The sequence below is a fragment of the Pocillopora damicornis genome, chromosome 6 (assembly GCF_964200805.1).
Source record: "Pocillopora damicornis chromosome 6, jaPocDami1.2, whole genome shotgun sequence".
Lineage (NCBI taxonomy): Eukaryota > Metazoa > Cnidaria > Anthozoa > Scleractinia > Pocilloporidae > Pocillopora > Pocillopora damicornis.
Window position 1 is genome coordinate 3081378 of NC_142675.1, and position 10524 is coordinate 3091901.

A 10524-nucleotide genomic window follows, 5' to 3' on the forward strand; every position below is an offset into this window, starting at 1 on the left:
GTTTCACATCAAAAAACAACTCTCTCTATCACCTTACCGAGTTCAAAATTTATCATCTCTCTTATATTATATTTACAAACACGAAGCTATCGACATTGCTGATCCTAACAGTATGTATAACCTCAAAAGTGACTGAGCGGACAATTCGAACGCACATAGTGATCTTTATTACATTTAGATGATAGCGTTAAGACGTAATTTTACTTAATGAGATTAGCGGTTGAGGTTGCGTGTGGTCCAAACCAAAAGAGGATACAACAGAAACTAAACTAAGAAAAATGTGTTGCGAAATGTAACATATTTACCTAACTAAAAATGTAGCCATTGCACAGAAAACTGAATACGAGAACTACACCAATAATACATACAAAAGGTAAACAACGTAAATGCAAAAGAAATAAAGACTTACTTTGGTGTAGCTCGTAACGGTAGCAAATAGTCTGTAGCGATTATCGAACAGCGACGATTTAGCAGCGATGATTTAGTAGCGATGACTGAGGTAAAATCTTTATACGTGTACTTACACGGGACATTGATCAGAGATAACAAACTTATTGTGTAATAATTATTGACTAACGAAAGACTTATTGATAATAAATGAACCAGAACAAAAAAGATAATAAAGTGTGTATTAACTAAATAAGCGTTTCAAAACTAACCGTCTGCAGAACGCGTGCCATAAACTAGACTCGCTCACTGTGGAGTCTCTGTGGCTCAGTGGTGAAGCACCGGAGCGCGAAAATCGGAAGGTTTGAGGTTCAATTCCCCGTGGGGGCTCGGGATTTTTACTTTGTCCCACGCTCATGGCAAGACGAAAAAACAACTATAACCTTAGCGAGCGCAAAACTTACCATCTCTCTTATTCTATTAGGAGACATTTCATTTTTCTGTTGCACTCAGTCATCCGGATGAATGCCTTTGATTATTTGGCAAGGTGATTGACGTATTATGATCGTCTGTGTTCGCGTGGTCCTCGAAGCATCCCATCTTTTCAAAGCAACACAGAATCGACGGTAGGTTGCGAACTAAATGCAACGTCTTAAAAAATTCGTAAAGAGCGACTAACTTATTGACATGCAGTAAATGAGTTTTGGAGCCATTAGAACGAGTACGAGACAGACGATTTGAAAAACTACCTTCATCTTGAGCTATTTGATCGAGAATCGAAACCGAGCGGTTTTATGTGATTGATTTGAGTTCACGTCGGGGCTGTCCTGGTGTACCGGTACACGGGGGAATACCTATTGTTTTCATATCCATACATGGAGTTGTGACGCAGTTCGTTAATGTTTGGTTCCTTTGTGTACCGGTACACGAGGACACAACCGTTCACGTCAATGTTTTCCGGCAGCTGTTGGTCGAATCGATTTCAAGCGTTGTGTGACAGATTGTGTCTATATCAGGAGAGAAGCTTAAAGCTAAAGGTAAGAAGATATCTTTTAACAAACTATGGTAAAATAATTATGTGGGGATATTTACGAATCGCGCATAAAGAAATGCACACCGTCAGTAATCCTTGTCACAGCTTCCCAGTTCTCTACACTCAGCACGCTTATTGGTATGTGTAAGCTAAATTTTGCAGTATGTAAAATCTGAATATCGAAGGTGGGTTGTTTTGGTCGGACGTATAACGCAAACGTGCTAGATTCAAATTTATTTTCGAGAACTGATACTGATGAAAGTGGAAATCGAAAGTGAATTGGTTTCAAATGGAGAAACTTGGGAAATATTCCTCGAGCTGAGTTATTTTAAAAATTAATTTCTTCTCGTTACTGCAATGTGAAAAATGAACGTGATTTTCCTGCACGATTTAACCTGCTAACTCCTATGAGTGACCAAGACAGGATTTCTCCTTACAATGTCTACACAATATCAATCAAATAAGTGATAAGAATTAAGGAAAAGATCACTTTCAGTTAATTAGTTGATTCTATTCTAAATTCTCTGAACTAATATAATAAGAATTGTATGGTTGACAGTAAGGAGAATTACAAATTTGATCTGGGAGTTAAAGTGTTAGGATACAAGCATCTGTCATGATATTCTAGCTTTCAATCAGTTGGATTTTTCATGGGGAATGTAAGACAAAGAATTTGGAATATGGAGTCTGGACTAGAAATTAAGTATGGGGGGGGGGGGGAGGGCCAAGAAAGTCAGTTTCACAGCTTATTCTTCATGCAGGCTGCGATTATTGCATATAATATTTGTACAGCTAAACAGCATTCAAACTAATCTGACAAAAGAAATACATTTGGGAACAGTATAATTTACCTACAGTATGATTGCTTGCTGTCTGTGCATGTATTTGTACATGAAGCAATTCACCATACTGAACGCAATATTTACTTCAATAACCAACATGTCTGTTATTAATACATGATCCATGATATTAACACTGGAATCCAATCCTCTAACATGTGACCATATAATCAATATGCATTTAAAAGCCAGATGGAAGATTTTCATCAGTTTATTAACCCTTAAACCCCTAAGAGTGACTGACTTCTAATTTCTCCTTACAGTATCACCCTTGAATCAAGTGTAAGGGTTGTGAGAATAATAGAAATAATCACCAGTTTAAGAAGCTTCTGATTGTCAAACAAATTCTCCTTGTCATTACCACAGGAAATGTAGAGAGATCAGTGTGGAGAATATGAACACTAATGTTAGGGTGTAAAGGCTTAAGGGTTCTATTGTTATAATATTACTCCTGCTGCTGTACAGTGAAAATGTTTTTGTTTCTGTAGTGTTATCTGTTTATAAAACACAAGCTTTTAAGTATTAATTACATGTTGTTGTTTATATCACTCATTTGTGTGGCATTCAATATTACCACTTTTCTTTAAGTAATGTTATGTTACTCAGTCTATTGATATATGTGCAGTTGTTTATGTTATTTGTTGTGGGTGTAAGGTGATTTGTTTATGTTATTAAAATCATCTTTCTTTTCTAAAATATGACAGGTTCTAATTTCAGTTAAAAATCACCCTCAATAACTGTCTGTTAGAAGTTTGGGAATCTTAGGGTTAATCATAACCATTGCTTAATTTCCCCAAATGTAATTGGTGCATTAGATGGTTTATTTTTCAATAGTTATTTTTATAGAGTTTTACTCTGACAGCGTAACCAGACAATTGGCTGTATGGTCAAACCTTGATTATCCAGACTTGTGGAGAATCATGGGCTTTATAGTCCAGATAATCCAGAGTTTGGAGAATGGAAGATATGAGTATAAATGTTGGTAGAAAATGGGACCAGAGCAGCAAGTCCAGATAATGGAAAAATCTGGATAATGAAGGTGCAGATAATCAAGGTTTGACTGCATTGATTGGACACAGCTATAGCTGTATTTGGACAGTTAAAGTAGCCAATCATACTAGTTAGTAGGTCCACTCAGCCAAATCCACTATTCACAGAGTTTAAAAAGCACATTCAGTTTCAAATAATTTTTGCATTTTTTCTTCCAGAAATTGTAATGGTTATTATTAATTGGTGACAATTAGACTTTGTGTCGTCCAATTTGGTCAGTAATCTTGCATACTCAAGTAAATATCTGAATCTGCATGGAGAGTCACTTGGCCAAAAATTATTAGGTAATAGAGAAAGATAATAAATTTAAACTTCTTTTGCATTAGATACATATACTGTTCTGATAGTAATTAATTATTCATTGAAGGCTAAGTGAGTATTAATGTTGATTAATCCTGAGGTAGAGTCAAATGGATTTTTCAGCCAAAAAATGCCTCTAATCAAATAATCATGGAGAATTGCAAAGAATTATCAGTCAAGAATAGCTGTGCTTGTCAAAGACACTTGAGAACTAGTAAAAGTGAAATAATTATAAAGGTTGACGGTGGATGCCTCAACTTTCAGTCAAAAGAGGCAGATAGTGTATACCTCAGTGTTCCTTTTAATCTCTTCTATACTATCTTGGGTAGTGTATACCTGAGGATAATACCTTTAGTCTTTTCCAGATATATCCCCTTAGGTAGTGTATACCTAAGGGTTACTTTTAAACTCAGTCTCCTTTACCCTCTCAAGTAGTGTATACCAGAGGGTTATTTCTATTCTCTCTTATATCCTTTTGAGTAGTGTATACCTGAAAGTTACTTTAAATCTTTTCTATATATACCCTCTTGGGTAGTGTAATCTAAGGGTGACTTTTAATCTCTTCTATACCCTCTTGGGTAGTGTATACCTGGGGGTTATTTTTAATCTCTCTTCTATACCCTTTTGGGTAGCGTATACCTGAAGGTTACTTTTAATCTTTTCTATGCCCTCTTGGTTAGTGTATATTTAAGGGTTACTTTTAATCACTTCTATACCCTCCTGGGTAGTGTATACCAAGGGGTTTCTTTTATTCTCTCTTCTACCCTCTTGGGTAGTGTATACCTGACGGTTAGTTTTAATCTCTGTTATACCCTCTTGGGGAGTGTATACCTGAATGTTACTTTTAATCTCTTCTATACCCTCTTGGGTAGTGTATACCTGAGTGTTACTTTTAATCTCCTCCATACCCTCTTGGGTAGTGTATACCTGAAGGTTACTTTTAATCTCTCTTATACCCTCTTGGGTAGTGTATATCTAAGGGTTACTTTTAATCTCTTCTATACCCTTCTGGGTAGTGTATACCTCAGGGTTATTTTTAATCTCTTCTATACCTTCCTGGGTAATGTATACCTGAGGGTTATTTTTAATCTCTTCTATACCTTCCTGGGAAGTGTATACCTGGGGGTTATTTTTAATCTCCCTCACACCCTTTTGGGTAGTGTATACCTGAGGGCTACTTCATGAAGTCATCTAAAACACTTGCACCAAATTATTACAGTGTTTGATAATGTATATGAGAAAATTAAAAGCTTCTGATTGGCTGAAAACAAGTGCATTCTCTTGTAACAGGAGTGCAAAGGTGTATTACAAGTGCAAATTACAAATAGTGTGTGCAATCTTACAAAATTCCATCTGTCTTGATTTTCAGTGATGTTTTTTCATGTCCATTTAATGAACATGAAATAAGATGATTTCTCTTGCAGTTTTTCAAAATAAGCACTGTCATATAAATTTTTCAAATTTTTTTAATCTATCTTCTACCTGTATGCTGAATAGTGTATGGATATTAGGGAGAAGTTACATGTTAATCAGTTTTGGGGATTAAAGGGTTAATCACTTGTATGATTACAGACAGAATTAGACTCTGCTCGGTCCTATTACCATTATACATCATGCTCAACCTTGTCCAACAACTAGTCAATAATAGATGGATTGTACATACACTTTGTGATCAAGGAAAGATTTTTTTTCCTGACACACTGCTGGTGAAAGGCCTTTTAATCATTTTGAATAAATTATAAACAATTTGCTTTTGAGCAACTAAGGGAAGAGTCCCAGGTCCCTCAATATCTTCTTATTAATTCTCCCTTCAAGCCATCATACATTTTCTTGTAAATTAGTAGGGAGAATATAATGTTACATCACTACACAACTTTCTCAGTTAATGTGTATCAAGTCTTTTGTTGGATAGTTTGCTAATATTGTAAGTATAAGACATAGTTTGAAGCTACACTGGTTTGCAGATTTAATGAATGTAACCGAAGAAGTTACAATTCATAGACCCAACGTTCCGACACTCCTGTCTAGTGCCTTCATCAGGGGTGATCTAAACGCTGCAACAAGAGGTCCTTTTATATGATCACTAATTAGCGGCCTTTTTTCTGACGAGGTGTAGACCCAACGTTTTGACACTCCTGTCTAGTGCCTTCATCAGGGGTGATCTAAACGCTGCAACAAGAGGTCCTTTTATATGATCACTGTTTAATTAAGGTTACAGGGTTAATAAATGTGCAATTAATTTATGATTAAGGTTACAAGGTCAATGTTTGATCAATGCTTGATTAAGGCTGCAGGGTTGATGAAGAAATGATGGAATGATCCAGCACACTGTTAGAAAAATTGACTCCTGGTGAATGTTGCCTTTTTCTTTCCATGCAATTGACAAATCTTAAGGAGAAAAGGTGACAGAACCTACTTTTACCTCATTTTTGTTTGTTAAAACAAGTTTTTCATGCAATCTGTGAATCTTGCATGGGTTTGGAAAGTTGTAAACTGGATGATAGATTGACAAACTGGAGTAATTTTAATTAAGACCAGAAAAAAATCTAAGATCGAATTTCTAATTGCAAAGTCTCTTTTTCCAATATGCTAAGTAAGTGAAGTGACTCTAAACACTGGATGTAAGAAATCAAAGATGTAAGGGAAGCTGTGTATAAACAGTGTGGGTAGTCAGTGCAAGGTAAACTTTGTTACCATGCATCCAAGTAAGTCAATTTCAGTTAAAACTCCTAACCCTTTTTGTCAATTTAAGGTCTAAAGGCTTAAAAGGCTCTATAGGCTTTGATTATAAAAAAAATTTCAATTGAACTTTCTAAGTTGAATAAACTTCATCATGTCTTTAGGACTTAAAACCCATTTGGAGGATGCCTAGAAAAGGACAGAACAGGAACAAGCTGACAATGTGCAAAAAATAGAGATTTTTACAATTGTGGTAGTATTTTACAGCTTAGATAGATTGTTTTGTTGACATATACTATGACTTGCACAATTAACCTTGAACTGTTAGATGTGTTAGATCTGTGTAGCCTGCCAGTTGTTGTGTGTCTCCCCACATATTTCGTAAAGTTTAAATCATGATAATTTATTTTCTTTGTTTTGAGTCCTCACTGCTTGTTTTACAGCTGTTTTGTATTGTTAATAACATGATTCTGAATGCAATTTGGTGTTAACTAGCACAAAGACAACAAAACTGCACACAAGCTGGTTGGGCAAAATTACTGGTAATGCAATTTGTGGTGACTCTTTGAAAACTTTACAAGTGCTTATTACACAAAATTACAAGGGAAAGTATTGTATCACTTGCTAATAATATACATGAAAAAACATTGAAAAACATCACAGAAAGTCAAGACAGACGAAATTTGAAAGCATGCATGCTCAATTTGTAATTTGCACTCACTTGTGTTACATGAGAAAACGTTCATTTTCAGCCAATGAGAAGTGCATAATTTTTTTAATTTAAATTTTAATAATTTAATTTAGACTAATTTTTTCATGTATAGTTTTGCATGTACCTCTAAAATTTTATTTTTTTTCTGTGTGGTAGCAGAGATAGTGGAATATGTATGTCAGATGTAGTTTGTGAATCAAAGATGGGTGTTGATGACACTCAAATGTTATTACCTATACAGACAGGCCAGTATGGTCAGCTAAGATCCTTGGGTGTGGTAAAATATCAGGATTATAGCTAACTACAGGCTAATCAGGTAATAATGCAGTCACAAAGTTGCCAAATATGTTGTATTATGAATGTTAGTCAGTAGATTTAGCAGGTCATGTCTAAACTGATTTTAATTTTGAAGTGTCTTTGCATCTTGCAGACTTCATTTAGAGAGGAAGCCCAACAAACAGTGGCCAAAAGAAAGGTTGAGAGATTAAAGGTGAGGTGACCCTTTTTGCTATTGGATGTGCATAGAAAATAGGAATGAGTAATGAGGTATTCATTATGCTATGCATGGCATTAGCACAGCCTTAGGAGTCTTAAGGGAGAGCGATGCACGTGATATATGAATCTTCATAAACCCTTTACCTCCAAAGAGTGACTAGTGCAAAAGCTTCCTTATTAATTCTCAGATTTCCAAGTACACTACAATAAACAAATTAAACTTAGAAATTCTCTGAGAGCCTTAGCAAACTTTGCCAAACATGTACCTCCAAGAAAACCTTCTCTTCGTCATGCACTTTGCATTCAACAATCTGTCTCAAAAAGATAACTGACATGTAACATTAATATTCCAGAAGACACAATATATTTCTAATAGTCACTTGCAGCCAAATTCTTCAGTAGTGCATGCACCAACATGGCACCCTTCAAAAGTAAAGCTAATTCAAAAATAGCACGATGGACATAACAACTAGCATCTAATTTCTTCCTACAATATCACCCCTGAATTACACATCAAGGCTATAAGAGTAGAGGAAAAGAAGCTCTTGATTGTTAAACAAGTTCTCCTTGACAACGCCCTCAGAAATTTCTAGAGGACAGTATGGAGAATATTGATACTGATGTTAGAGTGTAATGGGTTTAAGATGGAGGACTGATTGATAACCTTTTGACTCTAAAGATCTTGTTAGTGATTCTCCTTACTGTCTGCCATACAGTTCTTGTGATGTTAGTTTGGAGAATTTGGCGTTGGATTAACTTATAATCCCCTAATTGGTATTTTTTGTTATTCTCATCACTTGTCTGCTTGATATTATATTGATATTGGAAGGAGAAATTCTGTCTTGGTTACTCACGGGAGTTAAAGGATTAAATACTGCAGATTACTTGGGGAGGACTTTTGTGGGGATGCCAGCTAAGTTTGTACCAGATGTATTGCAGAATAGCCCAGTAATCAGAATTGCAACCTCAAGAGGTTGACCTGAAAGAAAAAGATAATATTCTGCATAGTATTACCCATGAATTAACTTCAGGTTTACTTTAATTTAAGGTACTACTGTTGTTGCTTAAGATGAGTTTTCCTTTTCTTTCTTTGTCGAAGTATTTTTTATTTAATATAGCATCCTGACACATTGTGGATGATACCCAAAACTTTTAACAATTGTGCAAAAATTGAGGTAATCATGATTGTAAAGAAGTTTAAATCAGCAATCACTTACTTCAATGTCATGATCTCTTCCTTCTCACCTGAACTCCCTTTAGTGAGAAGGCAAATGGGGGGGTGGGGTGGGTGCAAGGAAAGAATAGAAGGCAAATGAGGGGGGGTGGGGTGGGTGCAAGGAAAGAATAAAGACCCATTCTTAACTGGAACTCGGCTGAAATTTCCAAATATTGTGATCTTGAGCATCAATCATGATTCAAGAAATTAAAGAAGAGAGCTGGTTGCAATTCAATGCTATATTACCTGAAACACAGACCTTTGGTTTTCTCATGGAAATGAAAAGCATTTTTTGAACCTTAATTAAAACTTTTAGGCTTTAATTGTGGAAGCAGGGATGGTGTGGTGGTGAGAGTGCTTCCCTCCCACCCCTCCCACCACTGTGAACTGGGTTCAGATCCTGGACCTGGTGTCGCATGTGGATTGAGTTTGTTATTAGCTCTCATCCTTGTTCCAAGGGGTTTTCTCTGGGTCCTCCAGTTTTCCTCCCTTGGCAAAAAACCAACATTCTAAATTCCAACTCGACCTGGCAAAAGTGGACGGGAAGAGCCACCCCACTGATTGTCCACTGCTAATATTCAGTCCATGCAGGCTTTGTCATGTTTGGGACCAGTCACTGTATATATTGTCTAGGGAGGGGATGGGAGGATTTTTGTTGTATCACCCTGAAATTAACCTTGGGCCCCCCCTCCAAAGCTTTGTAGTATTTTAATGATCCCCTCCATTGACAGGCAATGTTCCGTAGCGCCCCCCCTTTGTACCTTGTTAGCAATAACTGTTTCTCCCCCCTGTTACCCTGAAAACCATGTGATCCCCCTTCATTCTTTCTCTCCCCCCCCCCCGTGATAAATAATGATAGATGCTTTATTTTTAATTTCCCCCTTAGCAGAAAGAAGCAATTTCACATCGTCAGCCGAAAGAACATGTCTTCAACATCTCGTAAGTGGGAAACTCTCTTTATTTTTTCCTGTTTTTTTTTCTCGTTTTTACTGTGTAGTCTTGATGCCATTTCTTCCAGTTTTTGGTATGTATTTATAGAGAGTCCAGTGAAGAGGATGACGAAGCCGTCGAAGCCATGGCAGAAATTGTTAAGTTTGAGGATAGTCGTAAACAGAAGAAAATTATAAAACCAGAGTAGAAATTAACTTTCTGAAAGTTATCCTTATTTCTTGTAAAAGAAAAAAATCTTGCCTCTTTACATGACTGTAAGAAATGTAAATAAAGTGTTATTTCCATTGTAGAGTGTTGGTTTAAAATTCTCATTCATCCTGTCTGTTACAAGGAGCTCTTGCTTATATTAGTTCACAGTCCCTTTAAAAATGGACGTCCACTGAATTTCGGCTTAAAAAATAGGTTTCCTTCAAACCCTGCAACGATATTAAGCTAAATCCAAAATTCGCTTTTTGTATACATCGCTCAGTATTTTGTTTGGAATTAAAATCATCTTATTGGAAACTTATTTTGGTGGACACATTACTCGAAAATTAAAAAATAACTGCCGAGCTGTTCATTTCACAATGTTTTCTACTTGAAATTAATTCTGAATTTGCTCGTTATCACTTTTATCTTTAGACACACTGATTCCCCTGCCATCTTTAACTTGTTACTTATCAGAGATATCTGGCAACTTTGCCATGGCTGTCAAGTGGGGAATTATTGTAATTTTGGCTTCATTTGCGGCCACATCTTTCCCACCATAGTCAGAGCGGTCAACGGTCAACCTGTTTAGAGCGGTCAACGGTCAACCTGTTTCGTGGGGTTGAAAACTGGGTTTTTGAACTACTTTGAATTCTGACTACACTCACACGAGATA

General features: G+C 36.3%; 1 long non-coding RNA gene across 4 annotated transcripts in view; it reads left to right on the forward strand.

The window, feature by feature from the left end:
* Positions 1-9951, forward strand: part of LOC149043459 (uncharacterized) — a 47011-nt gene extending 37060 nt beyond the window's left edge. Inside the window, exons 1-5 of one of the 4 annotated variants that reach the window (XR_016187873.1) lie at positions 5815-7316; positions 7431-7490; positions 8614-8670; positions 9598-9650; positions 9750-9951. This is a non-coding gene — a long non-coding RNA (uncharacterized LOC149043459). Of the gene's footprint in view, positions 1-5814; positions 7317-7430; positions 7491-8613; positions 8671-9597; positions 9651-9749 lie in introns of those variants that run through there. The other 3 variants (XR_016187874.1, XR_016187876.1, XR_016187875.1) reach the window with 3 other exon arrangements.
* The last annotated feature ends 573 nt before the right edge of the window (positions 9952-10524 follow it).